Raw genomic sequence first — 6078 nt, 5'->3', positions numbered from 1 at the left:
GGGGGAGCCAAGCGGCAGCCCATTCAGTGGGGCCCACGACAAGAAGAGGCATTCCGAGCATTGAAAATGGCGCTAACAGATGCCCCGATACTGGCCTACGCTGACTTTTCGCAGCCTTTCATGTTGTACACTGATGGAAGCTTGCATGGGCTGGGAGCAGTGCTGGCTCAAGTACAAGGAGGAAAAGAGTGAGTGATCGCGTATGCCAGCAGGTCACTCCGAGATACGGAGAAGAATCCGGACAACTACAGTTCCTTTAAGCTGGAGCTATTGGCACTGGTGTGGGCCATGACCGAGAAATTTGCTGAGTACCTGTCAGGGTCAGAAGTACAAGTGCGGACAGATAACAACCCTTTGGCCCACTTGGAGAACGCCAAACTGGGCACGTTAGAACAGCGGTGGGTCGCAAGGATGTCCAAATTCCAGTATAAAATCGCTTATCGGTCCAAGGCCCTGAACTCACGTGCAGATGCCCTGTCCCGGGTCACTCACGCGGGGCCGAAGAAGGACAGAGATGAGGAGCTCGAAGGCGACGAGATCCCGGATTTCAGCCAGTTCGCCGATGCTGTGGTCGACGCCCAAGAGACCAGAGAGGAGCCGAGGCCCACTCAGATTCTGGGCCGTTCAAGAGACGAATGGATACATCTGCAGCAATCCGACCCGGAGCTAGCAAAGTTGAGAGAATGGGTCGCCCTTAATCAGAGACCCGACCAGGAAACCAGAGCCGCTTCACTTCCAACTACCCTACAAATCCTGGGCCAGTGGGAGAGGCTCCTCCTGAAGGACGGCTTGCTATGCCGAAGAATCCAGCTGCCTCGAGAGTTTGATGTTACCTGGCAAGTGGTAGTTCCAGGAGCGCTAGTAACACAGCTAGCCCAAGATGCTCATAGAAGAGGTGCTCACTTCGGAGTAGAAAAGACCTTCCGGTGGTTGCAACGGCTGGTGTATTGGCCTCAACTGCGACAAGAAGTCGAGGGGGTCTGCCGAACATGTCGCCAGTGTGAGTCGAACAAGCCCCCGGAGCAAAGAGCTCCCATTCAGACCATCCGAACTTCTGCCCCCTTGGAAGTCTTGATGATTGACTACTTGATGGTAGGAACTTCATACAACGGTTATGGACACTGTTTAGTCATGACTGATCACTTCACCAAGTTTGCAGTAGTGACGCCCACTAAAGATCAGACGGCAGAAGCCGCAGCCAAGGCCATCTGTCAAGATTTCATCCGGATTTATGGGTGCCCGAAGCGAATACATTCTGACCAGGGGGCCTGCTTCCAAGGACGAGTGATGGATGAGCTATACCGCATCTATGGGATCGACAGTTCCCGGACAACGCCCTACCACCCGCAAGGGAACGGTGCATGCGAGCGCTTTAACCGAACCCTGTTGCAAATGTTGTGAACACTGGAAGCGGACAAAAAGATGAAGTGGCCCAAATTCGTGTCCGAGCTGGTGTGGGTGTATAATAATCGAGTTCATGCAACCACCGGCTACACCCCCTACATGTTGCTGTTTGGAAGAAGTGGCCGAGAAATCACCGAACTGGAGCTAGACTCAGAAGACCCCGGTCCAGGCAGTAGCCCAAGTACCTGGATTCGAGAACACCAGCGTCGACTCCATACCGTGAGAAGACTGGTTGCTCAGAAGTTTCAGAAAGTAGAGCATGCAGTTCGGCCCCCGACCACAGGTGGATCGCTTCAGCCAGGAGACCGAGTGCTGGTGAGGGCTAAACGATTTGGGAGTAAGCTGGACCATCGTTGGGAGGCAATCCCATATCGGGTGGTGAAGAAAGTTCACCAAGACAACCCCGTCTACGAGGTTAGGCCCGAAGGGGATGATGCCGCGACATCCAGGGTGTTGCACCGTAATATGTTGCGACCTTGCTCCTCTGAAGCAGAAGTCTGTAACGGGGCTGGGCCCTCAGACGTGTTGGCTGAAGTGCCACATACAGGAACCTTGGGGGATGAAGAAGGGTGGGCCACAATGCAGTTGGGCCCGTCAGAACCGTTGGTGCCACTCCCGAGTAGAAGTCAGAATGAGTCAGGAAATGATTTGCAATCCCCAGTAGTTGATTCCTCGGATCTCCCGGAGTCTCCTCCGCAAGAAGAGCCCCGCAGAACTGAGCGGGCTAATGCCGGAATTCCTCCTAACCGGTATGCTCAGGAGGAGTTTATCTGGTCTCGAATCCAACAGAAAACGCAGGAGTGTGCCCAACTCCTGTCTGAGCTTGCACTGCCTGGAAGGAGACATCAATTCTGCGAGGAATCCACTCGCCCGAGGACTGGCGAGGAAAAAGGAGGGAGGAATGTAGAACGAGCAAGAAAGCTTGTAAAAGAACTTCAACATGACGTTTCAAGGATGGAGGGAAGATTCAGACGCTGGACCCGATCAGGTGACTTCCAGGAAGGAGCTCAGAGAAATAAGAGGCCAGCGCACCAAACCTGAGAGGTCTTTGGCGCCAAGCAGCAGAGAGGAGCAGACGTGTTCCCTGCGTCCTGAGAAACCCCGCGTGACAGGCCAAATCCAGAGGCCTGAGAGGTGCTCCAGCCGGGCACTGGTAAAAGAGCTCCGGATCCCTCACAGTTGTGACTCGAGTGCTCTGCCTGCTGAGGATACTAGGAACCTGATCGCGGTGCTGAGTGAGTTCGCGGAACCCGACGTCGCCCGCCGACAGACGAGGCCTGGACCCCCCTATCCAAGGCTCGGGAGACTGCCTCCAACGGCCAAGCAGAGAGGAGCTGCATACGTGAGCAGGGCCGTCACTTCCACTGCTCACCCACGGTACCGGGGACAATTGGGTTTAAGTACTCAGGTTGGGAGGGGAACGGTTGGGGCTAAAGTAGCACTACGTGATTTAATTGAATTCATCCGGAAAGAGACTCACGGCCTAGAGGGAATAACCGGTAACCCCAGCTAGGGCCAAATTCACGGTTAAAGAACTTGTGTGGTGTCTCTCATGCTTGAGGGCATCACCTTACTTTAAGAGACTGCGCCTTATTTTAAGAGACTGCGCCTTATTTTAAGAGACTGCGCCTTACTTTGAGAAATTTCGTATTTTTCTGATATTTCAAACCACTGTTCATTACCCTTGTTGCTAATCCCTTGTTTCAGTATACCTGTTGTATAAAACTGTTTACAAACATCTCTGACTGCTCTCGCCTTGTGTCTCTGTGCGTTGCATTCCGGCACCTGCATTACAGCGCGATCACAGAACCAGCAAAAGTTTTGGTGCAAATAATCGACGGGATCACAAAAAAGATGTTGAGAAAAAAAGTCTCACATTAACTGTTAAAGATTTGAGAAGAATCAAACGTGAATCGTCCAGCGCCCCATTATCCTCCAGTGCTGTCATATTCCAGATCTGCAGTCTCCTGAAGGCCCAGAAGTACAAAGTGCTCAGTGTTTAGAGACACGGTGTAACGGGTCTGGGAGGCTTAACCTCTGAGCTACTATACAAGGGGGCGACCCATGTAAGGGAGCGGGTGGCGACCAGGGAAGACGGGCAGGCAGTCACAGCAGGTGACTGGGACAGTCTCTGAGTGAGCGGGCTGGAGGTCACGGCAAGTGACCGGGGCAGTCTCTGAGTGAACGGGCAGGAGGTCACGGCAAGTGACCGGGGCAGTCTCTGGGTGAACGGGCTGGAGGTCACGGCAAGTGACCGGGGCAGTCTCTGGGGGAACGGGCAGGAGGTCACGGCAAGTGACCGGGGCAGTCTCTGGGTGAACGGGCTGGAGGTCACGGCAAGTGACCGGGGCAGTCTCTGGGGGAGCGGGCTGGAGGTCACGGCAAGTGACCGGGGCAGTCTCTGGGTAAAGGGTAGGTACGACCTGTGATGGCAGAGCCTCCGGGTAGGCTAGCAGGCAGATGGTTGATGTATGCTCCCAGGTGAGCAAGCGAGAGTCTCTGGAATGGCAGGTGGTCACAGCACATGACGGCGGAGCCTCCAGGTAGGCTAGCAGGCAGGTAACAGGTGTGCGCTCCCAGGTGAGCGGGCAGGAGTCTCTGGAATGGCAGGTGGTCACAGCACGTGACGGCGGAGCCTCCAGGCAGGCTAGCAGGCAGGTAACAGGTGTGCGCTCCCAGGTGAGCGGGCAGGAGTCTCTGGAATGGCAGGTGGTCACAGCACGTGACGGCGGAGCCTCCAGGTAGGCTAGCAGGCAGGTAACAGGTGTGCGCTCCCAGGTGAGCGGGCAAGCTGGTCCATAGACAGACTGACTGGAGTTGGAGGGCAGACCGTCGGACCTCAGGCTAGCAGGCAGGTAGAAGAGTAACAGGCAGGAATAAGACAGCAAGCTGGCAGGAAACTGGCAGGAATCTGGCAGGTAACTGGCAACGGGACCTGAGGGCTGAAGCAGAGCAGTGAACAGTGCTACAACATTGCTCGGGCACCTCCATTTTGGAGGAGGTGCCTTTTATATGGGAGGTCCTCCGGCAATTGGCCGGGGACTCCTTAGGACGGCGCGCGCGGTCCCTTTAAGAGAGGGGAAGCGCGCGCGCGCCCTAAGCACACTGCCGGGGAAGGAGCGCGCGCCGGAAGCAGCGGGGAGAGCAGCGCTGGAGGACGCTGCGCCAGGAGCGGTGAGGTGAGAGGGGCGGCGTCTCTGCCTAGAACGGGGCAGAGACGCCGATGCTACACACGGCCGAGGTAAGGAAGCTGAAACCCGACCACCACTGAACAAGACACAGAAAGGGAAACATCAAGACTGGACCGAGAAATATCTGAAGACGGATTGTTCAAAGGTTTTATGGACTAATGAGATGAGAGGGACTCTTGATGGACCAGATGGATGAACCCATGGCTGGATTAATAACGGACACAGACCTCCACTTTAACTCAGGTGCCAGCGAGGAGGAGGTGGGCACTGATCTGGGCTGGTATTATTAAAGAGGAGCTAGTTAAACCTTTCCAGGTAGAAGACAGACTCAAAATAATCTCTCAGTTTTTAGAAGACACTTTCTTCAAGCAGTGGTACGGGAAAAAGTCTGCATCTTTCAAGAAAATCATAATTCTTCTACAGGACAATGCTCCATCACAGCACTGAAGTCTCCTTTGCTTGGTGCCACTAAATGCCTTAAAGAATAATGACATGGCCCCTTCTTCACCTGACCAAAACCCTATTGAGAACTTGTGGGCCCTTCTGAAATGGGAGATGTACAGGAAGGAAAAACTCTCCCCTGTCTTATAAGTGTCTGGGAGGTTGGTTAAAGTTAAAGATGACACATTTCCTTTGCATTTTTGGCTATATACATATATATATATATATATATATATATATATATATATATTGTAATTTGTTTAATTTTAAAAATTACAAAAAGGGAAATGTGTTGATGCAAAAGTTTGGGCACCCTTGGAGATCTGTGTGCTCAGATAACTTTGACAAAGGTTTCAGACCTTAATTGGCCTGTTAGGGTTATGGCTTGTTCACTATCATCGTTAGGAAAGGTCAGGTGATGCAAATTTCCCAGCTTTATAAAACCCAGCCTCCTCTAACCTTGTGCCATAAAACAGCAGCCGTGGGTTCTTCTAAGCTGCTGCCTAGCACTCTAAAAATGAAAATAGTGGAGGCCCACAAAGCAGTAGAAGGCTATAAGAAGATAGCAAAACATTTTCAAGTTGCCCTTTCCTCAGTTCGAAATGTAATTAAGAAATGGCAGTTACCAGGAACAGTGGAGGTCAAGATAAGGTTTGGAAGACCAAGCAAAATTTCAGTGAGAGTTGCTCGTAGGATTGCTAGAGAGGCAAATCAGAACCACCGCTTGACTGCAAAAGACCTTCAGAAAGATTTAGCAGACTCTGGAGCTGTGGTACATTGTTCTTTTGTTTAGAGACACCTGCACAAATATGGCCTTCATGGAAGAGTCATCAGAAGAAAACCTCTTCTGTGTCCTCACAATAAAAGTCAGTATGCAAAAGTATGCAAAAGAACATCTAAACAAGTTTGATGCATTTTGGAAACAAGTCCTGTGGACCGAAGAGGTTAAAATAGAACTCTTTGGCCACAATGATCAAAGGTATGTGTGGCGAAAAAAGGGCACAGAATTTCAGGAAAAGAACATCTTGCCAACCATTAAGCA

This window comes from Phyllobates terribilis, unplaced genomic scaffold (genome assembly GCF_046119375.1).
Source record: "Phyllobates terribilis strain yellow unplaced genomic scaffold, ASM4611937v1 Scaffold_15__1_contigs__length_34870131, whole genome shotgun sequence".
Taxonomy (NCBI): domain Eukaryota; kingdom Metazoa; phylum Chordata; class Amphibia; order Anura; family Dendrobatidae; genus Phyllobates; species Phyllobates terribilis.
Note: the sequence above shows the minus strand (reverse complement) of the source record.